The sequence below is a fragment of the Amblyraja radiata genome, chromosome 40, assembly GCF_010909765.2.
Source record: "Amblyraja radiata isolate CabotCenter1 chromosome 40, sAmbRad1.1.pri, whole genome shotgun sequence".
NCBI lineage: Eukaryota > Metazoa > Chordata > Chondrichthyes > Rajiformes > Rajidae > Amblyraja > Amblyraja radiata.
In genome coordinates, this window is record NC_045995.1 from 15434835 (window position 1) to 15461571 (window position 26737).

Below are 26737 nucleotides of genomic sequence, written 5' to 3' on the forward strand. Positions count from 1 at the left end.
CTCCCTTTTCATCTGTGCTTGAAATGCCTCATATTTTGTTTTGTATTGAATTCTGTCTTTAATTTGCGTACTAGTCATGTCTCTACTATTTATTTCATTCCGCCTACATGTTTTTCCTCTACTTGCTAAATTTTTGTAAGGTGTCCTTGAGACTCTTGAAAGGCGCCCATAAATAAAATGTATTATTATTATTATAATGTTATCCCACTTTCTGTTATCAGGTAAATGAACCATTCCACCAACAACCAGAGAGTGGCCTTGAGCTACTCGCTTCCTCATTGGAGGCTCGGACTATCTTCAATCGGATTTTAGTGACTTTATCTTGCACTAAACGTTATTCACTTTATTCCCTTTATCATGTTTCTTTACCCTGTGGATGGCTCGATTGTAATCATGTATTGTCTTTCTGTTGACTGGTTAGCACACAACAAAAGCTTTTTACTGGGCACATGACAATAAATTAAACTAAGCTTCCTGCAAAGTAGAAGTAATTTACTGAAAATCGGCAATAAAGTGTATACAATTAGCGAACCAAGACGACATCCCTGGATCCTCTGCAGGGTTCTTGGTTTCAGTTTGTAACTAGATAATATACCAGTATTCTTTCAAAAGAGCCACAAGGCAGAAAATCAAGGACATGTAGGGAGTCACGGTGGTGCAGCAGCAGAGTTGCTGCCGTACAGCACCAGAGACCTGAGTTTGACCCCGACTACGGATGCTGTCTACTGCCGTGTTCATAAGGAATAGGAGTAGAATTAGGCCATTCAGTCATGGCTGATCATCTCTCTCTCCTAACCCCATTCTCCTGCCCTCTCCCCATAACCTCTGACATCCATACTAATCAAGAATCTATCTATGCCTTAAAAATATCCACTGACTTGGCCTCTAAGTTAACGATGTTACAAATCTTATCTTCAGCGGCGCTGCAGTTCTGCCACTGGTCGTGTGCACCACTTTGGTGGCTTTGAGCGGGAGGGATTAAAATGCCCGTCGGAGGCGAACTTCCTCAGACTGCCAGCTGCTGCAGAACAATCGACTGGACTTCCATTCTCGGAAGTTTAAAAAAAAAATTGAGGGACAATTTAATCGCTGGAGTAAAATAAAAAGATATTTCTAACGCCCTCAATGCCTCCAACGGGATGGATCTCAAGTAGGGGACAAAACATAATGTAAGTCATATATTTTACATATAACTTGCTTCTTCTGATGACTTTAAACCAAAGTAATCAGCGAAAATGGGACTTTGGCTCCATACGAACCCGGCAGTGTTTTTCCTGCCGATATGGGATTCAAATTCACTGCAACCGCAACGTTCCAATCAATCGCGTTCCACAAACTAAAACCCACTCGCAAGATGATTTAAATGCCCATTAATTTACGGGAATTAAACATTGAATTCCTTCCATTTGGCCTATAAATTTATGACAATGAGATTTACCCCAGCGTCCTGCCGTGTCAGCTGAGGGAACTCCATCCACAGCTCGTTGCTGGAACGTGTTGTGTTCAGCGTGACACCGAGATGTCTCCACGTCAGGTTAGATGTTGGGAAACTCTGGACGTGCAGAGGATCGCTGCAGAGTTTCCTTCCTTTACACTGACCCAGGAATTGTTCACGTTGTCGGGGGAAGTGATTGAGAGATTCTGTGGAGCATCTAAAGACAAACGGAGATTTAAACGTGTTCACACGGCAGAGTTCCACGTGTCAAACAGGACAATACGGAGAGAAACGATAAAGTACGGATGTGACCAGTCTGCAGAAGGGTCTCGACCTGAAACGTCACCCATTCCTTCTCTCTATAGATGCTGCCTGACCCACTGAGTATTTCCAGCTCTTTGTGTTTAACCTTGGTTTAAACCAGCACCTGCAGTTCCCTCCTACACATTTCGTCAAGATATCTCCTCAAGATACAGCTATGTCTACTTTGAAGAGGTTCTCCTCCTCTTTCCAACGAGAGTTGGAGTCATAGGGTGATAGTGTGAAAACAGACCTTTCGGCCTAATTTGCCCACACCGGCCAACATGTCCCAGATACACTAGTCCCACCTGCCCGCATATGGCCCATATCCCTCCAAACCTGTCCTATCCATGTACCTGTCGAACTGTTTCTTAAACACTGGGATAATCCCTGCCTTAAATACCTCCTCTGGCAGTTTGTTCCATACACCAACTATCCTTTGTATGAAAAAGTCACCCCTCAGATTCCTAATAAATCTTTTCCCCTTCACCTTGAACCCATGTCCTCTGGTCCTCGATTCCCCTCCTCTGGGCAAGAGACTCTGTACATTTACCCGATCTATTCCCCTCATGACCTATACACCTCTATAAGATCACTCCTCATCCTCCTGCGCTCCAAGGAATAGAGACCCAGCCTCTCCCTCTAGTCCCGGCAACATCCTCATAAATCTTCTCCGAACCATTTCCAGTTTGACAATATCTTTCCTATAACACGGTGCCGAGACTTTACACAATATTCTAAATGTGGTCTTACCAACGTCTTATACAACTGCAACATGACCTCCCAACTTCTATAATCAATACTCTGACTGATGAAGGCCAAAGTGCAAAAAGCCTTTTTGACCACCTTATCTACCTGCGACTCCACCTTCAAGGAACCATGCACCTGCATTCCTAGATCCCTCTGCTCTACAACACTACCCAGAAGCCGACCATTAACTGTGTTGGTCCTGCTCTTGTTAGATGTCCCAAAGTTCAACATCTCACACTTCTCGGTATTAAACTCCACCAACCATTCCTCAACTCATCTGACCAATCGATCAAGATCCTGCTGTAATTTTTCACAACAATGAGGTTCTGCCACATTCTCTCTCACTGCTCCCTCTGTGATGCCTCCTGCTCTCCGACCTTACATTCATTGTTCTTTATCTCTCTACATCATCGTCTATATATCTTGTTTCCCTTATCCCTAACCAGTCTGAAGAAGGGCCTCGACCCGAAACCTCGCCCGTTCCTTCTCCCCAAAGATGCTGCCTGTCCTGCTGAATTAGTTCAGCTTTTTTGTGTCTATCTTCAGTACGGATGTAAGCTGGCCAATAATGTAAAAATGGATAGCAAGAGTTTCTACGGATATACAAAAAGTAAAAAAGGAGACAAGAGTGGATGTTGGACCGCGGGAGAATGATGCAGCAGAAATCCAGAAATTGAAGAGGAATTGAATAACTTTTTTGCATCAGTCCTCACCGTGGAGGACACCAGCAGTGTACCTGCAATCCTAGAGAGTCAGGGGTGTAAGTTAGTGGAGTGGCGATTACTAAGGAGAAGGTTCAAGAAGGAACTGCAGATGCTGGAAAATCGAAGGTAGACAAAAATGCCGGAGAAACTCAGCGGGTGCGGCTGCATCTATGGATCGAAGGAAATAGGCAACGTTTCGGGCCAAAACCCTTCTTCAGGTCTGAAGAAGGGTTTCGGCATCGAAACGTTGACTATTTCATTTGCTCCATAGATGCTACCGCACCCACTGAGTTTCTCCAGCATTTTTGTCTACTAAGGAGAAGGTGCTGGGAAAACTGAAAGGTTTGAGAGTGGATAGGCCACCTGGACTGGATGGACTGCACCCCAGGGTTCTGAAGGAGGTGACCTCGGAGATTGCAGAGGCATTAGTTGTGATATTTCAAGAATCATTAGAGTTAGGAGTGTGTTCATGAAGATTGGAAATTTGTGAATATCGTCCCGCTGAACAAGAAGGGAGTGAAATGGAAGGGTGGAAACTATAGACCGGTTAGCCTGACTTCGGTGGTTGATAAGATTTTAGAGTCAATTGTAAAGGAAGAGGTTACGCAGTACTTAGATGTTCAGGATAAAATGGGCTGAAGTCAGCATGGTTTTGTGAAGGGAAGATCTTGCCTGACAAATCTGCTGGAGTTCTTTTAGGAAGTTAATACCAGGAAATCAGACAGAGGGGTGGCTGCGGATGAAAGAAAGCAGTGAAGAAAGCAAATGGCATGTTGGCCTTCATAGAAACATAGAAAATAGATGCGGGAGTAGGCCATTCGGCCCTTCGAGCCTGCACCGCCATTCAATATGATCATTGCTGATCATCCAACTCAGTATCCTGTCCCTGCCTTCTCTCCATACCCCCTGATCCCTTTAACCACAAGGGCCACATCTAACTCCCTCTTAAATATAGCCAATGAACTGGCCTCAACTACCTTCTGTGGCAGAGAATTCCAGAGATTCGCCACTCTCTGTGTGAAAAATGTTTTCCTCATCTCGGTCCTAAAATATTTCCCCATTAAACTGTGACCCCTTGTTCTGGACTTCCCCAACATCGGGAACAATCTTCCTGCATCTAGCCCGTCCAACCCCTTAAATATTTTGTAAGTTTCTATAAGATCCCCCCTCAATCTTCTAAATTCTAGCAAGTACAAGACGAGTCTATCCAGTCTTTCTTCATATGAAAGTCTTGACGTCCCAGGAATCAGTCTGGTGAACCTACTCTGTACTCCCTCTATGCCAAGAATGTCTTTCTTTCCTTAAACCGAAGATTGGCACAGAAATCTGGAGTAACTCAGTGGGACAGGCAACATCTCTGGAGAGAAGGAATAGGTGACGTTTTGGTTCAAAAACCTTCTTCAGTCTGAAAGTCACGGGAGAGGGAAACAAGAGATATAGACGATGATGTAGAGACACAGAACAATGAATGAAAGATATGCAAAAAAGTAATGATGACAAAAAAACAAGCCATTGTTAGCTGTTTGTTGGGTGAGAATGAGAAGCTGGTGCGACCTGTGTGGGGGAGGGATGGAGAGAGAGGGAATGCAGGGGTTACTTGAAGTGAGAGAAATCAATATTCATACCGCTGGGGTGAAAGCTGTCCAAGTGAAATATGAGATGCTGTTCCTCCAATTTGTATTTGGCCTCACTCTGACAGTGGAGGACCCCCCGGGACAGAAAGGTCAGTGTGGGAATGGGAGGAAGAGTTAAAGTATTTGGCAACCGGGAGATCAGGTAGGTCCAGACGGACTGAGCGAAGGTGTTCAGCGGAATGATCGTAGCAGCCCCAGCACCGACCCCTGCAGAACTCCACTAGTCACTGGCAGCCAACCAGTTAAAGCCTCCTCGCCCCTAAACACTTCTGAGTTGCTGCTGATGGTACCTTGGAGAAGGGAGAGGAGGAAGAACGATCGCCCGATCATTGTCTGATCCCAGATATCCCATCAGTCCCCGATCTGGAAGAGAAATTGATTGCAGTAAAACTCCAGTGACCAATATACATTAAACGACACGGATGTAACGCTGAGGCTCTTTCAGGCGCTGGTCAGGCCACATTTGGAATATTGTGAGGAATTTTCAGTCCTATGTCTGATGAACCACGTGCCGGCTCTGGATGGGTCCAGAGTTTTACAAGTAACTCTATCAATGCGCCATCATGCTACACTTTAAAATACACTTGCGCAGGTAGGTGTAGAGGAAAGGTTCAGTGGGATACGGGCCAAACGCAGGAAAATGGGACTAATTTGGATGGGGGTTCTTGGTCAGTATGGATGAGATGGGCCGAAAGGCCTGTTTCCCTGCTCTATGACTCGATGAGGTTGCAGGAATTCCTCCCCCCACCTCCTCACCAGACAATATTGCGAAGAGTATTAGGCCCCGTATCTGAGGAAGGATGTGCTGGCGATGGAGAGGGTCCAGAGGAGGTTTACGAGAACGATCCCAGAGAATGAGTGGGTTAACTAACGTACAATGAGCATTTGTGGGCACTGGGCCTGTACTCGCTGGGGTTTAGAAGGATGAGGGGGTAACCTCATTGAAACGTGCAGAATAGTGAAAGGCCTGGACAGAGTGGATGTGGAGAGGATGTTTCCACTAATGGGAGAGGTCATAGCCTCAGAATTAAAGGACGTAGTTTTAGGAAGGAGATGAGGAGGCATTTCTTTAGCCAGAGGGTGGTGAATCTGTGGAATTCATTGCCACAGATGGCTGTGGAGGCCAAGTGTTTTCAAGGCGGAGATTGACAGATTTTTGATTAGTACGGGTGTCAGTGGTTATGGGGAGAAGGCAGGAGTATGGGGTCGAGAGGGAAAGATTGAATGGCAGAGTGGACTTGATGGGCCGAATGGCCTATGTATCTTACAAACGTATGAAATGCTGCATGACTTGTTGGGTTCCCTCAGCAGGTGGAATGTCGCTACAGATTCCAGCATCTGCATCTTTTGTGTCTCAGTGGGAGAAAGTATAATTTGCAAATTTTCAGGTGATATGGAAATTTGTGATGTGGTTGGCAAGGAAGGTGGTGTAAGGTTGCAGCAGGATAAAGGTCATGGCGGTATCAATATGCAGGCAGACTGGGAAATTCAAGTTGGTACTGGATATCAACAGAAGGAATTTGTAGAGTGTTTTTGAGATGGCTTCTAAGAGCAGCTTGTAATCGAGCATACTAGGCAATTTGGCTTGGCATTGGTATATGGGGGGCATAGTGGCACAGCGGTAGAGTTGCTGCCTCACAGCGCCAGAGACCCGGGTTCAATCCTGACTGTAGGTGCTGTCTTTACAGAGTTTGTATGTTCTCCCCATGCTTCGGTTTCCTCCCACACTCCAATGATCTTACAGGTTTGTATGTTAATTGGCTTGTATAAATTAGCAAATTGTCCCTTGTGTGTGTAGGATGGTGTTAGTGTGCGGAGATCGCTGGTCAGCGCGGACTCGGCGGGCTGAAGGGACTGTTTCCACTCTGTATCTCTAAAAATAAAACTATTGTATAACAAACCAGATTTAATCAGGGTGATTATGGTAAAAGAACCGTTCAGAGGTAGTGACCATAAAATGTGAAAATGCTGAGGCTTTATAACATGCTGATAAGACCGCACATGGAGTATTGGGAGCAGTTTTGGGCCCTATATTTGAGGAAGTATGTACTGGCGTTGGAGAGGAACCAGAGGAGGTTTATGAGAATGGTGGCTTCAACATACGATGAGCATTTGTCAGCATTGGGCCTGTACTCGCTGGAGTTTAGAAGGATGAAGGGACACCTCATTGACACTTACCGAACAGTGAAAGGCTTGGATAGCGTGGATGTAGAGAGAATGTTTCCACTAGTGGGAGAGTCCAGGACTAGAGGTCATAGCTTCAGAATTAAAGGACATTCCTCTACAAAGGAGACGAGGAAGAATTGCCTTAATCAGAGGGTGGTGAATCTGTGGAATTATTTGTCACAGACAGCGGTGGAGGCCACAAGTCAGTGGATATATGTAGGGCAGAGATAGACTGTTGATTAGTGCGGGTGTCAGGGGTTACAGGGAGAAGGCAGGAGAATGGGGTTAGGAGGGAGAGATAGATCAGCCGTGATTGAATGGCGGAGTAGACTTGATGGGGGGAATGGCCTTATTTTCCTCCTATCACGCATGGCCTTAAATATCATCAACAACATACCCTGCATCAACTACATTGAAGCTGTGGTCAATAAGGCACACTGTTGTCTCGTCTTGCTCAAAAGATGAAGGACGTTTGTCATTTTTTTTAAGTAAGTCTTGTTCTTCGTTTGTTGGAGAAATGGGCTTCTTACTGTGGGGGAAGGCGGTAATTATACTTCTAGGTCCCTACCTGGTCGGTGAGACCGTTCCAGGTGGCCCAGCCGCTGTGAGGACTCTCCCGACGCCGGGGCAACACCACCCGGCCAGAACGGCCAGGAACATCGGGCCTCCGTAGAGGCTATAGCGGTGGCCTCAATAGGCCTGACTTTGGGTGAACTGGGGATGGGGACTGGACTTTGTGCCTTCCCCCACAGTGGTATCCACTGTGGGGGGATGATTTTTCTGTGTGTAAGTTAACATGTTAGTCTGTGTCCAAGATGGCTGTCGGAAGGGAGAGTGGACGCTGGCGCGCTTTAGCTGCCGCTGCTCTCTCTTCACCTTGTGTTTTTTGATTTTTTGTCTTTGGAACGATTTCTATCTTTAATTTGTGTATTGATGATGTCCTTATTATTTATTTTTCTCCGACTATATGTTTTTTTCTCTTCTGTTAACCGTTGTAAGGTGTCCTTGGGTGTCCAGAAAGGCGCCAGCAAATAAAATGCATCATCATCATCATTTCTCCACTGACTCACACCAACATCTGCACATGAATTGTGAAAGAACGCTGTTAGATTGCTTCACACCATGGTTTGGCAACAGCTCTGCTCAAGACCACAATAAATTGCTGAAAGCTTAGTTTAGATACAGCACAGAAACAGGTCCTCTTTGCCCACCGAATCCGTGCCGACCATCGATCGCCCGTCCACACACTAGTTCTGTGTTTAGTTTAGAGATACAGAACAGAAACAGGCCCTTCGGCCCACCGAGTCCGTGCCAGCCAGCGATCCCCGCACACTAGCACTATCCGACACACACTCGGGCCAATTAATAATCTTGCCACGCCAATTCACCTACAAACCTAAATGTCTTTGGAATGTGGGAGGAAAGCTCAGTAAACCCAAGCTGAGTCCAGATTGAAGGTACACAAAATTGCTGGAGAAACTCAGCGGGTGCAGCAGCATCTATGGAGCAAAGGAAATAGGCGACGTTTCGGGCCGAAACCCTTCTTCAGAGAGGCAAACTCTGAAGGGACAAGCACCTGACATCAGGATCGAACCTGGGTCTCTGGCACTTTGAGGCAACTCTACCACTGCACCACTGTGCCGCCCCTATCGTGGATATCGCCCAGTCCATCACACAAAGCAGTCTCTCCATTCCACCCCCTGAAGGGCCTGTTGGAAAGCATTTTATCAGCTTGGTTTTGGAACAGCTCCAACCACACAACCTTTCTTCGGCCCATTTCCTCAAACTTCATAACCTTTGTCTCGTTTTCACACCTTTCACTTCCTTATCTCCGTGTCTCTCTCTCTCCCCCCTCACTCTCAGTCTGGAGAAGGGTCTCGACCAGAAACGTCACCCATTTCTTCTCGCCGATTTTCAGAATCGGGGACAGTTTCTTCCCAACTGTTATCAGGTAACTGAATCATCCTACAACAACCAGAGAGCAGTGCTGAACTACTAACTACCTCTTTGATGACCCTAAGGCTATCCTTGATCAGTCTTTGCTGGTTTTAGCTTACACTAAATGGTATTCCCTTATCATGTACCTGTACACTGTAAATGGAACAATTGTAACCATGTATAGTTATGCCCCTGTCCCACTTAGGGATCCTGAACGGAAACCTCTGGAGACTTTGTGCCCCACCCAAGGTTTCCGTGCGGTTCCCGGAGGTTTTTGTCAGTCTCCGTACCTGCTTCCACTACCTGTGTTACATATGCTACATATTCATTGTAGCAGTCCCAACCTCCTGCACTACTTTGTATCAGGCACACTCACCACACACACACACACTGTGATTAGGTATGTAAGCACTTTCAGTATCACTACGCCACACAGACAAAGGAGCTGAATAAAGGAGTAAATTAAGGCAACTGAAACAACCTGAATTGTGTCGTTATTATCAGGATATCAAACCCGAAGACACAACATGGTGGCAGCGGTGACTTTCGAGTAAAAAACCGCGCTATTGTGAATCGCTATTGTGAATTAGGAACAGCGGCTGCAGAGAAATTGATTTTTTTTTGTGCACCCGCCTAACAACACAAGATGGCGGCCTCCACAGCAGCAATGAGCCTCCACCCTACGATGAACTGGGACGCCGATGATGTGGTGGAGGCGTTCAAGAAATTCAAACAAAAGAGCCAGCTGGCATTCAAAAGCTTCCTGAAAGGAACTGCAGATGAAGAGAAGGTCAGTTATATTTTACTATGGCTCGGGGAGAAGGGTCTAGACATTTTTAACAGTTGGAGCTTAACAGAGCCCGACTGCAATAATCCGGGAATAGTCCTTGAAAGGTTTGCGAACCATATGGAGCCCAAATCAAACCACAGAATCCATCGGTATGAGTTCCAAGGGCTAAGACAAGACCCACAAGAAACAACCGACACTTTCCTGTCGAGACTAAGGAACATGGCCAAGAAATGCAGATTTGGTGATGAAGATGACAGAATTGTCGACCAGCTAATATGGGGGTGCGCCCACCAAGAGGTCCAAAAGTCCCTAATAGGGAAAGACACCCTCAACCTAAAAGACGCCGTAGATGCTGCCAGAGCTTTCGAAGCCACAAGGAAACAAATGTCCTCCCTCTGCCTTCAAGTTGGCTCATCTCAGAGCAGCACCAGAGTGAATATAGACGCTCTCTCAAAACGTGACCCTGGCTCCACCTTAAAGGCTCCAAAGCAGACATTTTCTAGGCATGCAAACAAACAAGCAAGCCAAAGAAGCTGCTGGAACTGCGGTACAGAGCATGCATTTGATGATCGCAGGGAGTGCCCAGCATACGGGACTACCTGCAACTCCTGTGGGAGGCCTAACCACTGGAAAAAAAGGTGTAGGTCAACAAAATCATACAGCACCAAGCCAAAGCAGCAATGGTCAAAGAACGATAGAAATACGAGAAGGAAACAAATACACGCACACGTCCAACAGGAAGAGGAGATAACCTCAGATACCTCTGAGGAAGAATTCCTTTCCGTTGGGACCATTGACGTCCACGAAATGGGAAACAACAAACCACATAGCAACAGAGATGAAGCATATACTATAATACAACTACAGAAAAAAGTGGGAAAGAAAAGAACAACGATTAATCTAAGGCTCAAAATTGATACTGGAGCCCAGAGCAATATCTTACCAGTCAATCTTTACAGAAAGATATTCCCTGAACACATGACAAAAGATGGCAGCGTCAGGAAAGGAATCCTTAGAAGTAGCGATGTAGTCCTAGCTGCATACGGAGGTTCCATAATCCCACAGCTAGGCAAAACAATCATAGCAGGAACATACAAAGGGAAAGAAGTGAAATGCCCCTTCTACATCACTAAATCGAAAGGACCTGCTATTCTCGGCCTGGACACGTGCCAAAGACTGAAGATTGTGTCAATCAACCATGAAATCAAGACAAACTCCTGCAGAATTGACAGAAACATACCCATCAAAAACCGGCCGCCCATCAGGAACAAAGAAGAATTGATGGACATGTACCCAGAGTGTTTTGACGATACCGTTGGTTGTTTTGAGGAATACGAATACCATATCACAGTAGACCCCAGTGTGAAGCCAGTGATCCACCCACCCCGCCGTGTTCCCCTTGAACTGAAAGAGAGGCTAAGGGAACAACTAAACGAAATGGAAGAAAAGGGCATCATCACAGCAATAACTAAACCAACTGATTGGGTAAATTCAATTGTTATCAAAGAAAAGCCAAACGGAAAACTAAGGATATGCCTTGATCCCAGGGATCTGAACAATGCATTGAAGCGCGACCATTATCCAACTCCAACCCTTGAAGAGATCACACCAGCACTGGCCGGTTCCAAGGTGTTCAGCAAGCTGGATGCTAGCAATGGATATTGGAACATCAAAATAGACCGGAAGTCATCAATGCTCACCACTTTCAACACGCCATTTGGCAGATTCAGATTCAACAGGCTCCCATTCGGGCTGAAGGTGAGTCAAGATGTCTTCCAGCGGAAAATAGATGAAACATACAAAGGCTGTAAAGGGGCAATCGGGATAGCAGATGATATCCAAGTATACGGCAGAGATGAAAACACGCATGATTACAACCTCCATGAGGCTATGGAAAAAACTCGAAGAGCCGGCATAAAGCTCAATGCAGACAAATGCATAATCAAAGAAAGGGAGTGCAAATTCTTTGGACTGATTTACTCTGCAGAAGGAGTGAAACCGGACCCTACAAAAGTGGATGCTATCAACCACATGGAGGAACCCAAAGACAAGAAACAGCTAAGAAGTTTCCTAGGGCTCATACAATACATGGGAGTCTTCATACCTAAGCTTGCTAATCACACAGCAAATCTCCGTGAATTGATGAAAGACGACGCTGAATTTGATTGGTGTGCTTCACATAGCCAAGATTTTGGGAAATTAAAACAACTCATCAGCAAAGAAACGATCCTGCAGTACTATGACAGACAGAAACCTGTAACACTCCAAGTTGATGCCTCCATGAGAGGAGTTGGAGCAGTACTGATACAAAATGGCCGACCTATTGCGTATGCATCCAAAGCACTCACTCCTACAGAATCAAGGTACGCAAACATAGAGAGAGAACTCTTAGCAGTAGTCTATGGCTGCGAGAAATTTCACACTTACCTATATGGAAGGTATTTCGACATCGAAACAGACCACCGCCCTCTAGAACAAATCGAAAAAAAAAAACCTCACCAAAGCACCAGCCAGACTACAGAGACTATTACTGAGGCTACAGAGCTACGACTACAACATCAGATACAAGCCAGGAAAAGACCTGCTGCTAGCTGACGCCCTATCCAGACTATCAACACATGACAAACAAGAGATGGAAGGGCTGAGCATAAAGATCCACCACATTGTGAGTGTGACAAGCGTGAAGCTGGAACAGATCAAAGAGGAAACAGCCAGAGATGAAGAACTCCAGCTCCTCACCCAAATGGTAATACAGGGGTGGCCAGAAAAGAGACAACAAGTTCAGCCTATCCTCCGCGAATACTGGACCATCCGTGATGATATTTCGGTAGAGAATGGAGTCCTGATGGCCGGATCACGAATCATCATACCCAAGTCCATGAAAAAAGAAATCCTCGAAAAGATCCACCAGGGACACTTAGGAATGGAAAAGTGCAGACTCCATGCTAAATCCGCTGTGTACTGGATAGGCATGTACAAGGACATAGAAAAGCTGGTATCTACATGCCACATATGCCAAAAATACAGGAATTCACAACAGAAGGAGGAAATGACACCCAGTGATATCCCAAGCCGGCCATGGCAAACCATCGGAGCAGACCTGTTCACAGAGAACCAGCAATGGTATTTGATTATGGCCTGCTACTACTCCAAATTCCCATTTGTGAGAAACATAAAGGACTTGAAAGCTAAAACAATTGTGTCAATTGTTAGAGGGTTGTTTGCAGAGCAAGGAATACCTGAGCAGATCGTATGTGACAATGGAACCCAATTCACATCTCGGGAATTCAGAGAGCTGGCCACCGAATACGGGTTCAAAATCACAACATCTTCACCACATTACCCAAAGGGCCATGGGTTTATTGAAAGGCAAGTACAGACAGCCAAGAAAACACTAATAAAATGCCGAGAGGCAAAGGAGGATCCAAACCTGGCACTTTTATCCTTACGGGCAACTCCACTAAAGGCTGACATGAAGTCTCCTGCAGAAATGCTAAATGGCAGGAAATACAAAACCACCCTGCCAAGCAAAATCCAACCCCCTATCGACCAAGAAGAAACAAGGGCAAAATTGGCAGCTGCCCAGGAGGAGGGGCTGAAACAATACAACAAAAATGCACAGTACTTGCCTGAACTATTTCAAGGCCAAAACGTACATGCTCAGGATCCAACAACAAAGAAATGGACCCCAGCACAAATCACCAGCAGGGCTGGAACCCCAAAACCATATATCATAGAGACAGAACCGGGCAGGCAGTTGAGACGAAACAGAATTCACATCCGCCCGACACCTGAAATGTCAACACCTGCAACTTCAAAGACAACACCAGCAACTCCTAGGACACCACCCACAGCAGCAGCAACACCTGCCATTGATGACAACACATTCTCACAAACTGCTACCAGTGAGTCATATAGTCAACCAGCACCAACCAATGGCCAGGAAACAACTCAACAAGTTACCAATACATCGAGTGCAACACTGCAGGCAACAACCAGATCTACTAGATCCAGGAGCAACATCTTACCCCCAGCGCGTTATCGCTAGCACTGGAAGGGACAAGTCACGCCAAGACATGACTCTTGACTGGCTACGCACTACCTGAAAGAAAACAAGCTGCCATTATATATTTTGTTGTGTAGTATAGTAGAAAGCAGAATGCCATGAATGTGGGCAGAATAATCCCACGGTATCTGCTACAGGATTGCCACCCTCGCTCTGGCAATCCTCTAGTGTCACTAATTTTTGTTCCTTTCTTTTGAGAAGGGGGGATGTTACATATGCTACATATTCATTGTAGCAGTCCCAACCTCCTGCACTACTTTGTATCAGGCACACTCACCACACACACACACACTGTGATTAGGTATGTAAGCACTTTCAGTATTACTACGCCACACAGACAAAGGAGCTGAATAAAGGAGTAAATTAAGGCAACTGAAACAACCTGAATTGTGTCGTTATTATCAGGATATCAAACCCGAAGACACAACAACCTGCAACCTCCGGCAACCACCTGCAACCCTCGGGAACCGCACAGAAACCTTGGGTGGGGCGCAAAGTCTCCAGAGGTTTCCGTTCAGGTTTCCTAAGTGGGACAGGGACATAAAGAACTGCAGATGCTGTTTTAAACCATAAACACAAAATGCTGGCGTAACTCAGCGGGACATGCAGCATCTCTGAATAGAAGGAATGGGTTACATTTCGGGTCGAGACCCTTCTTTTATCCACAGATGCTGCCTGTCCCGTTGAGTTACTCCAGCATTTTGTATCTATCTTCGATTATAATCATGTGTTGTCCTTGCGCTGACTGGTTAGCACGCAACAAAAGCTTTTCACTGTATCTCGGTACACACGACAATAAACATAGATAACACAGAATAATAGAAAATAGGTGCAGGAGTAGCCCATTCGGCCCTTCCAGCCAGCACCACCATTCATTATAATCATGGCTGATCATCCACAATCAGTATCCCGTTCCTATTTTCTCCCCATATCCCTTGATACCGTTAGCCGTAAGAGCTAAATCTAACTCTCTCTTGAAAACATCCAGTGAATTGGCCTCCATTTCCTTCTGTGGTAGAGAATTCCACAGATTCACAACTCTCTGGGTGAAAACGTTTTTCCTCGTCTCCGTCCGTCCTAAATGGCCGACCCCTTATTCTTAAACTGTGACCCCTGGTTCTGGACTCCCCAACATCGGGGACATTTTTCCTGCATCTAGCCTGTTCAATCCCTTAAGAATGTTATATGTTTCACTAAGAACCCCTCTCATCCTTCTAAATTCCAGTGAATACAAACCCAGTCAACCTATTATTTCATCATATGTCAGTCCTGCCATCCCGGGAATTAACCTGGTGAAAATGTGTAGCAAAGAACTGCAGATGCTGGTTTAAATTGAAGGAAGACACAAAATTCTGGAATAACTCAGTGGGATAAGCAGCATCTCTGGAGAGAAGGCATGGGTGACGTTTCGGATTCTGAAGAAGGGTTTCGGCCCGAAACGTTGCCTATTTCATTCGCTCCATAGATGCTGCTGCACCCGCTGAGTTTCTCCAGCATTTTTGTGTACTTTCGGATTCGAGACCCTTCTTGAGACCTGGTGAACCCATGCAACACTCCCTCAATAGCAAGAAAACTAAATTAAACTCGCCAGAGATGCAGCCTGTCCCGCTGAGTTACTCCGGCACTTTGTGTCTATCTTCGGTGTAAGCCAGCATCTGCAGTTACCTTAATACACAAAGTATTTCAGTGATTAGACTCTGTACAAATTCACAACTCAACTAAACAGGTTGTTGTTTGTGGGAACAAGCGACAGACACAGAATTACGTACCTGGGTTGTGTCCACTGCTTGTGTCTGGAATATCGACTGTCAAACTCTTGTTCTCAGTGGCCGTCACTGTGTGGAGAACACGAATGTGTAGAGGGGGAAATTTACATCAGGAAACTGAAGTAAAATAAGGAAGTATTCCTTTATCAGCAAATAGTTAACCCCTTTCATCCCTGATGGGCATGACTTTGATTTAGTGGAGGGAGTGGTGTAATGTGGGAAGAGTCCCTCATTATATCTGCAAACCTACTCTGGCTCTGACCCTATTCCTGGTCTCTGTAACCACCTCCCCACCGGCCGCTACTCCCCTCCCTGTCAAATTGGAGGTATCTATTCTAGTGGGTGTGACAGTCTCCTGTTCCACATCGCCATGGTTAGGGTGCTCATTTGGGCAACACTGCACTGATTCAAGAATTGTGTAGTGATTCTGCACTGCACTGATTCAAGAACTGCAGATACTGGTTTAAATCGAAGATAGACACAAAATGCTGGAGTAACTCAGCAGGGCAGGCAGCATCTCTGGAGAGAAGGAATGGATAACGTTTCAGGTCTGAAGAAGGGTCTCGACCCGAAACGTCACCCATTCCTTCTCTCCAGAGATGCTGCCTGACCAGCTGAGTTACTGATTCAAGATTGTTTGGATTTGTGCAAGGCAAGTTTGCCCAACAAACCCCGCAAAGGTTTTTTAATGAATTAGCAGAGTGAAAACCTAGAACAGAGAATAGCACAGCACGGAAACAGGCCCTTCGGCCCACCAAGTCCGCGCCGACCATCGATCACTCGTTCACACACTGGTTCTATGTTTAGTTTAGAGATACAGTGCAGAAACAGGCGCTTCGGCCCACCGAGTCCGCACCGAACTGCGATCCCGCACACTAACAACATCCGACACACTAGGGACAATTGCTCACTTATATCAAGCCTATTATCCTACAAACATGTACGTCTTTGGAAACCGAAGATCTTGGAAAAAACCCACGCAGAGAACGTGCAAGCTCTGTACAGACAACGCATGTAGTCGGGATCGAACCTGTGTCGCTGGCGCTGTGAGGCAGCAACTCTACCACTGCCCCACTGTGCCACCCACTTCAGCTTTCCCCCTCTGACCTTAATTTACCCCCGTAGGTTATCCCTAGTGTATGAGTAAGACTCATGGGAAACAGTGAAGTGGCAGGGACTTGAGAGGCCCAAGAGATGACCTCTTGCTTTACGAGGAAGTGGAACAGGAAATTTAGTGCGAAAACTAAAAAAGTCCTTTTTTCAGAATTACGGGAAAATATATCCAACAGTTCCCCGAAGCTGAGGGTGCAGAACAGTCCCTTTATTAATCTAGAAAGCAAAGTGCTGGAGGAACTCAGCGGATCTGCGGAGGGAGTGGACTAGTGTCACCGGTTCCTTGTTTCTACAAACCACAGTTCAGATTGAGTCCCTTCAAAACAGGCCCTTTGGCCCAACTTGCCCACACTGGCCAACATGTCCCAGCTACACTAATCCCACCTGCCTACGTTTGGTCCATTCCCTCCAAACCTGTCCTATCCATGTAGACTCAAAATACTGGATTAACTCAGCGGGACAGGCAGCATCTCTGGAGAAATGGGCGACGTTTCGGGTCGAGACCTTCTTCAGGCCTATCCATGTACCTGTATGTTTCTTAAACGTTGGAACAGTCAATGCTTCAATGACCTCCCCTGGCAGCTTGTTCCGTATACCCACCACCCCTTTGTGTGACTAAGTTACGCCTCAGAACACTACTAAATCTTTCCCCCTCTCACCATAAACCTATGTCCTCTGGTCCTCAATTCACCTACTCTGTGTGTCTACCCAATCTATTCCTCTCATGATTTTGTACACCTCTATAAGATCACCCTCATCTTCCTGCACACCAAGGAATTCTCATCCTCTCCCTATAGCTCAGACCATAGAATACTGGCAACATACTCATAAATCTTCTCCGTATGCTTTCCGGCTGAAAACATATTTCCTTTCACACGGTGCCCAGCACTGAACACACATATTCTAAATCCACTCTATCCAAGTCTTTCACTAATCTGTATGTTTAAATGAGGTCCCCCCCCCTCATTCTTCTAAACTCCAGCGAGTACAGGCCCAGTGCTAACAAACGCTTATCATCGGCTGGTGTACTGATTCCTGGGATCATTCTTGTAAGCCTCCTCTGGACTATCTTAAGAGTCATCCTTCCTCAGATACGGTGCCCTAAATTACTCACCATATTCCAAAAGCAGCCTTACCAGCGCCTTATAGAGCCTCAACATTATATCCGTTTGTGTATATAAGCCCTATAGACATATTTGCTCGCATTGAGTTTGCTCGCTATATTACCATTATCACTATAACTTATGAAGTGGCAGAAACTCGAGCGGCCCAACGACCTCTTGATATATGAGAAAGTAGACAGAAGTTGTGACAGGAAATTTAGTGCTAAAAATGAAAATGTTCTTTCACAGAATGAAGGGAAATGTATCGCAGAGTTCCCCAAAGCTGAGGGTGCATAACACTCCCTTTATTCATCGAGAAAACAAATGCTGGAGGAACTCAGCGGATCTGGGGGGCGGGGGTGTTAGACACAAAGGGCTGGAGTAACTCAGCGGGACGGGCAGCATATCTCCAGAGGAGGAATGGGTGACGTTTCGGGTCGAGGCCCTTCTTCAGACTGAGAGTCAGGGGAGAGGGAAATGAGAGATATGGACAGTGATGTAGAGAGATATAAAACAAATGAATGAAAGATACAAAAAAGCTCACAATGGTAAAGGAAGCAGGCCGTTGTTAGCGGTTTACTATGTGATAATGAGAAGCTGGTGCGACTTGGGTGGGGGAGGGATGGAGAACGCAGGGGTTACTTGAAGTTAAATAAATCAATATTCATATCAGACAGAGAAGTGGCAAGGGAGCATCGACATTAGTCGGCAGGCCCGTCCGACAGAATTAAAATCTGTCATAAAGTGGTGTTGTCACGAGGGTTTACGGTTGAGAGGGTGAATTTAGTTGTAGAAGGAACCGCAGATGGTGGCTGAAACCAATGATAGACATAAAAAGCTGGAGTCACTCAATGGGTCAGTTTAGTTTAGTTTCGAGATACAGTGCAGATACAGCTTGGAAACAGGCCCTTCAGCCCACCGAGTCCGCGATGACCAATGATCACCTGTTCACACTAGGTATGTGTTTAGTTTAGAGGTACATCATAGAAACAGGCCCTTCAGCCCACCGTGTCCGCGCTGACCAGCGAAGATTCTCTGCATTAGTGTAGCGTAGCGATTGAACTACTGCCTTAGAGTGCGAGAGACCCAGGTTCGATCTTGGCTACGGGTGCTGTCTGTACGGAGTTTGCACGTTCTCTCGGAGAAATGGCAGACGGAGTTAAATCTGAGCAAGAATGCAATGTTGCACTTTGGGAGGTTGAAGGCACAAGGAGAGGGGGTAGTTCCATGGTAAGTCCAATAACAGCATTGTTTGTTTTTAGCACGGAAACCGGCCCTTCGGCCCACCTAATCCTGACTGACCATCGATCACCCGTTCACACACTAGTTCTAAGTTTAGTTTAGAGATACAGTGTGGAAAGAACCCTGTGGCCCACCGTGTCCACGCCGACTAGCGATCCCCGCACTATCCCACACACGCTGGGGACAATTTACATTTATACCAAGCCAATTAACCTACAAACCCGTACGTTTTTGGAGTTTGGGAGGAAACACATGCAGGTCACTGGGTGAACGTACAAACTCCGTACAGACAAACACCCATAGTCACTATCGAACCCGGTTGTCTGGCGCTGTAAGGCGGACGTTCTACTGCTGTGCCAACGACTATGGGTGCTGTCTGGGGCCTGTTTCCACACTGTATCTCTAAACTAAACATAGACGAGGATGTGAACGGGTAATTGCTGGTCGGCACAGATCCTATGGGCTGAAGGGCCTGTTTCCATATTGTATCTCTAAACTAAACATAGAACGAGTATGTGAACGGGTAATTGCTGGTCGGCACAGACCCTATGGGCTGAAGGGCCTGTTTCCGCACTGTATCTCTAAGCTAAACATAGAACGAGTATGTGAATGGGTAATTGCTGGTCGGCACAGACTCTATGGGCTGAAGGGCCTGTTTTCACGCTGTGTCTCTGAACTAAACTACAACTAAACTAGCCGGGACACATCCCACTTTGTCTTTTTCTCTGTCTTCATTCTGGTCTTCTCCCAGTCTGTCCATCGGGTTAGAATGCCTGAGTTTCTGACAGGGGTACTGAGGAGAGAAAACTGTGCTGTGGGAGTGGTGGTGAGGAGGGAGCGCTGCGGGAGGAGGGAGCCGCTGTAGTTGGAACGGTGAGGAGAGCAACCTGCCGGAGGAGCGGTGAGAAGGGAGTGCTCTGTTGTGGAATGGATGATGATGAAAGCAGCACTGTTCTGTGAGAGGAACTGTTCACCCCTTACCCACAGACACCGCCTGTCCCTCAGTCTCCCTCACTTCCCCTCATATTCTCCTCCCTCACAACTCAGACCCTCCTCCCCTCGGTTCCTCACAACAGTCCCTCCTCCCAGGGTCTCAACCCAAATCGTTGCCTATCCATGTCCTCCATAGATTCTGCCTGACCCGCTGAGTTACTCCAGCATTTTGCTTTTTATTTGTAATCCATCACAGTGGCGCAGCGGTAGAGTTGCTGCCTTACAGTGAATGCAGCGCCAGAGACCCAGGTTCGATCCCGGCTACGGGTGCTGTCTGTACAGTTTGTACAATCTCCCCGTGATCTGGATGATCAGCCATGATCATATTGAATGGCGGTGCAGCCTCGAAGGGCCGAATGGCCTACTCCTGCATCTACACGGGTGGTTTTAAACTGAATAAGGGGGGTGGGGTGTCGAATGGGGTAGTGGAGGATGGAGTTAAAGGGAAAGGGTTTCTTAAATGTGTGAGCGTAGAGACAGAGGGGTGTAAAATGAGGGTAGAAGTAATAGGTAGCAAGGTGAAAAGTAAAAGTGGCAGGCCGGAAAATCCAGGGCAAAAATCAAAAAGGGCCACTTTTCAACAAAATTGTATAAGGGGTAAGAGTGTTGTAAAAACAAGCCTGAAGGCTTTGTGTCTCAATGCAAGGAGCATTCGTAATAAGGTGGATGAGTTGAATGTGCAGATAGCTATTAATGACTATAATATAGTTGGGATCACGGAGACATGGCTCCAGGGTGACCAAGGCTGGGAGCTGAACATCCAGGGATATTCAATATTCAGGAGGGATAGAGAGAAAGGAAAAGGAGGTGGGGTAGCGTTGCTGATTAGAGAGGAGATTAACGCAATGGAAAGGAAGGACATTAGTTTGCAGGATGTGGAAAAGGTATGGGTAGAGCTGCGAAACACTAAGGGGCAGAAAACGCTGGTGGGTGTTGTGTACAGGCCACCTAACAGTAGTAGTGAAGTTGGAGATGATATCAAACAGGAAATTAGAAAAGCGTGTGACAAAGGCAAACCCGTTATAATGGGTGACTTCAATCTACATATAGATTGGGTGAATCAAATTGGCAGGGGTGCTGAGGAAGAGGATTTCTTGGAATGTATGCGGGATAGTTATCTAAATCAACATGTAGAGGAACCAACGAGAGAGCAGGCTATTTTAGACTGGGTATTGAGTAATGAGGAAGGGTTAGTTAGCAGTCTTGTTGTACGTGCCCCCTTGGGCAAGAGTGACCATAATATGGTTGAGTTCTTCATTAGGATGGAGAGTGACATTGTTAATTCAGAAACAATGGTTCTGAACTTAAAGAAAGGTAACTTTGAGGGTATGAGACGTGAATTGGCCAAGATTGACTGGCAATTAATTCTAAAAGGGTTGACGGTGGATATGCAATGGAAGACATTTAAAGACTGCATGGATGAACTACAAAAATTGTTCATCCCAGTTTGGCAAAAGAATAAATCAGGGAAGGTAGTGCATCCGTGGATAACAAGGGAAATCAGGGATAGTATCAAAGCGAAGGATGATGCGTACAAATTAGCCAGAAAAAGCAGCATACCGGAGGACTGGGAGAAATTCAGAGACCAGCAGAGGAGGACAAAGGGCTTAATTAGGAAAGGAAAAATGGATTATGAAAGAAAACTGGCAGGGAACATAAAAACTGACTGCAAAAGATTTTATAGATATGTGAAAAGAAAGAGATTAGTTAAAACAAATGTAGGTCCCTTGCAGTCAGAAACGGGTGAGTTGATCATGGGGAACAAGGATATGGCGGACCAATTGAATAACTACTTTGGTTCCGTCTTCACTAAGGAAGACATAAATAATCTGCCGGAAATAGCAGGGGACCGCGGGTCAAAGGAGTTGGAGGAATTGAGTGAAATCCAGGTTAGCCGGGAAGTGGTGTTGGGTAAATTAAATGGATTAAAGGCCGATAAATCCCCAGGGCCAGATAGGCTGCATCCCAGAGTACTTAAGGAAGTAGCTCCAGAAATAGTGGATGCATTAGTAATAATCTTTCAAAACTCTTTAGATTCTGGAGTAGTTCCTGAGGATTGGCGGGTAGCAAACGTAACCCCACTTTTTAAGAAGGGAGGGAGAGAGAAAACGGGGAATTACAGACCAGTTAGTCTAACATCGGTAGTGGGGAAACTGCTAGAGTCAGTTATTAAAGATGGGATAGCAGCACATTTGGAAAGTGGTGAAATCATTGGACAAAGTCAGCATGGATTTACAAAAGGTAAATCATGTCTGACGAATCTTATAGAATTTTTCGAGGATGTAACTAGTAGCGTGGATAGGGGAGAACCAGTGGATGTGGTGTATCTGGACTTCCAGAAGGCTTTCGACAAGGTCCCACATAAGAGATTAGTTTACAAACTTAAAGCACACGGCATTGGGGGTTCAGTATTGATGTGGATAGAGAACTGTCTGGCAAACAGGAAGCAAAGAGTAGGAGTAAACGGGTCCTTTTCACAATGGCAGGCAGTGACTAGTGGGGTACCGCAAGGCTCAGTGCTGGGACCCCAGCTATTTACAATATATATTAATGATCTGGATGAGGGAATTGAAGGCAATATCTCCAAGTTTGCGGATGACACTAAGCTGGGGGGCAGTGTTAGCTGTGAGGAGGATGGTAGGAGACTGCAAGGTGACTTGGATAGGCTGGGTGAGTGGGCAAATGTTTGGCAGATGCAGTATAATGTGGATAAATGTGAGGTTATCCATTTTGGTGGCAAAAACAGGAAAGCAGACTATTATCTAAATGGTGGCCGACTAGGAAAAGGGGAGATGCAGCGAGACCTGGGTGTCATGGTACACCAGTCATTGAAAGTAGGCATGCAGGTGCAGCAGGCAGTGAAGAAAGCGAATGGTATGTTAGCTTTCATAGCAAAAGGTTTTGAGTATAGGAGCAGGGAGGTTCTACTGCAGTTGTACAGGGTCTTGGTGAGACCACACCTGGAGTATTGCGTACAGTTTTGGTCTCCAAATCTGAGGAAGGACATTATTGCCATAGAGGGAGTGCAGAGAAGGTTCACCAGACTGATTCCTGGGATGTCAGGACTGTCTTATGAAGAAAGACTGGATAGACTTGGTTTATACTCTCTAGAATTTAGGAGATTGAGAGGGGATCTTATAGAAACTTATAAAATTCTTAAGGGGTTGGACAGGCTAGATGCAGGAAGATTGCTCCCGATGTTGGGGAAGTCCAGGACAAGGGGTCACAGCTTAAGGATAAGGGGGAAATCCTTTAAAACCGAGATGAGAAGAACTTTTTTCACACAGAGAGTGGTGAATCTCTGGAACTCTCTGCCACAGAGGGTAGTCGAGGCCAGTTCATTAGCTATATTTAAGAGGGAGTTAGATGTGGCCCTTGTGGCTAAGGGGATCAGAGGGTATGGAGAGAAGGCAGGTACGGGATACTGAGTTGGATGATCAGCCATGATCATATTGAATGGCGGTGCAGGCTCGAAGGGCCGAGCACCTAATTTCTATGTTTCTATGACCTGCGTGGATTTTCTCCGAGATCTTCTGTTTCCTCCCACACTCCAAGGACCTGAAGGTTTGCAGGTTAATTGGCTTGGTAAATGTGAAAATTGTCCCTATTGAGTGCAGGATAATGTTAATGTGCAGAGATTGCTGGTCGGCGCAGACTCTGTGGGCCGAAGGGTGTTTCCGTGCTGTATCTCGAAACTAAAATAAATCATCTGCAGTTCCCTGAATCTCGCCTCCCCTCGCCTCCCCTGACGCTGCCCTCACCCTCCCTCCCGTCCACTCACCGGGGTCCCACACACACATGCACTCGTTGCCACTTCGGGAACCTCATGGTGGCCAGAGGAACAGGGACCACGTTGCAAATGCATCGGATATAGACTGGGGAAATAACTCACATGAGCCGCGTATTGATGCAGCGCTGCAGAGGGTGAAGCCGGCCGGCCTCAGTCACATTCTCAAAATATACCAGTGGAATGAAATGGAAGGTGGAAGGATCTAACCAAGGACTTGCTCCCAGAAAGCACATACCTATTTAGATTTCATATGGGGGGGAAACACTCATGTCAGCATGCATCATTAGAAATGGGCAAAAAGGAAAAATAAATATAGGCAGGGAATATTTTCTACAAACCTATGGCAAGCACGGCTTCATAATTCCGCTTCACGTTTTTATAACGGAGCATCTTCCAGTCACTTATTTCTTCAAACTCTTCCTTGGAAAAATAGCCAGCAATGTCTTTGAAATGGTCAGCATCCTGGAAAAACAAACATTGTACCTGATACATGGTGCATGGTCTGAGAAGGAGCAGCAGCATCTTCCCCGTTCCCGGGCCCCTGAGATGACATTAATCCGGCATCTTCTGCCTGTTCTCCATGTCAAAGTTCCCTGGAGTCTGACCTCTGGGCCCTGTGTCCCAGACATGGTCTCTCTCGTCTCCTTCAGCAACTCCTGGATCTCCCTTCCTGAGCTCAGACACCCACTCCTCCTCTCCTCAACTACACCTCGACTAAACCCCTCGCCTCGACCAAACCCCTCGCCTCGACCCAACCCCTCGCCTCGACCCAACCCCTCGCCTCGACCCAACCCCCCGCCTCGACCCAACCCCTCGCCTCGACCCAACCCCTCGCCTCGACCCGACCCCTCGCCTCGACCCGACCCCCCGCCTCGACCCAACCCCCCGCCTCGACCCAACCCCTCGCCTCGACCCAACCCCTCGCCTCGCCTCGACCCAACCCCTCGCCTCGACCCAACCCCTCGCCCTCGACCCACCCCTCGCCTCGACCCCACCCTCGCCTCGACCCAACCCCTCGCCTCGACCCACCCCTCGCCTCGACCCAACCCCTCGCCTCGACCCAACCCCTCGCCTCGACCCAACCCCTCGCCTCGACCCAACCCCTCGCCTCGACCCAACCCCTCGCCTCGACCCAACCCCTCGCCTCGACCCAACCCCTCGCCTCGACCAAACCCCTCGCCTCGACCAAACGTCACGTCATGCACGTGACGTGACGTGAGCGGCGGCTGCAACCAGAGCGCGGGTCACGTGGGCAACTCCAGCCCACGGCGGGAAAAGCCGTTGGTCGCGAGTCTCCCGCCATCTTCGCCGGGGGGGGGAATGAGGTCTGATTCTCGCTACGGACATGGAGAAACACAAGGGTAGATATCATGTCCGATTTCTCGCAATGTGTACAGGTCTTTAACTTCACAAATCCTCCCCCCTCGCCCTCTCTCCCCTCCTTGAGCAGGTTCTAATTAAATGCTGTGACACTTCGAATGAGATGTGGCCTCTGCAGGTTTCTGATCCGTGGGTCGACTGTCTCCTGCACGAGTATTTCATGCAGGTAGGATGGAGAGAGGGAGGGAGAGAGAGAGAGAGGAGAGGATGGGGGAGAGGGAGGGAGGGATAGAGGGAGAGAGGATGGGGGAGAGGGAGGAAGGGAGGGAGAGAGAGAGGATGGAGGAGGGAATGAGGGTGTTGAGGAGGGAATGAGGGGTGTTGAGGAGGGAATGAGGGTGTTGAGGAGGGAATGAGTGGTGTTGAGGAGGGAATGAGGGGTGTTGAGGAGGGAATGAGGGTGTTGAGGAGGAAGCGCTGAACCTCATCTACTTGCCTCTGCCGCAGGGTGACAGAGAGAAGGCAGAAGGTTGACCTGTGACGTTGTTTATGGTTCAGGTGAGAGTTTCTAAACCACACACACAAATCATCTTCATCACCTCTGTCCTCATGAAAATGGTCGAATCTCTGAGCAAGGTAACCTGGACGACGCGCTCCTGTCTCCTCTGAGGGCCACACGAGATAAATACCAGCAACGGGGGGAGGAGAGGAACTGATTGGAGCCGTTACCTGAGACCCCCGTGATTGATCCACATCTCCACCTGAGACCCCCCCCGTTCCCCAGCCAACACAGCGCGGCGCGGCAGTAGAGTTGTTGCCTCGCGGCGCCAGAGCCCCGGGTTCTGTCCCGACCACGGGTGCTGTCTGTGCGGAGTTTGCACGATCTCCCCGTGACCTGCGTGGGTTTTCTCTGGGAGCTCCGCTTTCCTCCCACACTCCAAAGCCGGGCGGGTTTACAGGTTAATTGGCTGGTAAAATTTTAAATTGTCCCCTAGTGTGTGTAGGATAGTGTTAGTGTGCGGGGATCGCTGGTCGGTGTGGTCTCGGTGGGCCGAAGGGCCTGTTTCCGCGCTGTATCTCTAAAGTAAACTAAATTGAACAAGTACAGACACACAGACAGGCACACACTGAATCCCCAACCACCCTCTGTGGTGAATCTGTAAGATTCTTTGCCATAGACGGCTGTGGAGGCCACGAGTCAGTGGATATTTTTAAGGCAGAGATACATAGATTGTTGATTAGTGCGGGTGTCAGGGGTTATGGGGAAAAGGCAGGAGAATGGGGTTGGGAGGGAGAGATAGTTCAGCCATGATTGAATGGCGGAATAGACTTGATGGGCCGAATGGCCTAATTCTGCTCCTATCACATCACCTGTCTCCAAAGTGGCTGTTTCCATTTCTATAGAACGGACCAGGAACCTCTCGGAGATCGTGTCACTGTTGTGGTTTAGAAAGAGTGTCTCTGATCTCGAGTGTTCTTAGCAAGATTTGTTGTTTATTTGTTGGGTCGGCCGTGAAACTTGTTTGAAGTGAATTTTCATCTGCACCGGCCCATCATACACGCACACATACATACGTACACGCATCACCACTCAAGTTTCCATTAAATCTTTTCCCCTTCACCTTCA

At 47.1% G+C, this 26737-nt stretch overlaps 1 long non-coding RNA gene across 1 annotated transcript; it reads right to left on the bottom strand.

Moving 5' to 3' along the window:
- Positions 1-5050: 5050 nt before the first annotated feature.
- Positions 5051-24257, bottom strand: LOC116967615. The gene is made up of 3 exons (XR_004410277.1): positions 24129-24257; positions 15553-15618; positions 5051-5186 (listed from the first exon to the last, which is right to left on the bottom strand). It is a non-coding gene; the product is annotated as an uncharacterized LOC116967615 (long non-coding RNA).
- Between the last annotated feature and the right edge of the window lie 2480 nt (positions 24258-26737).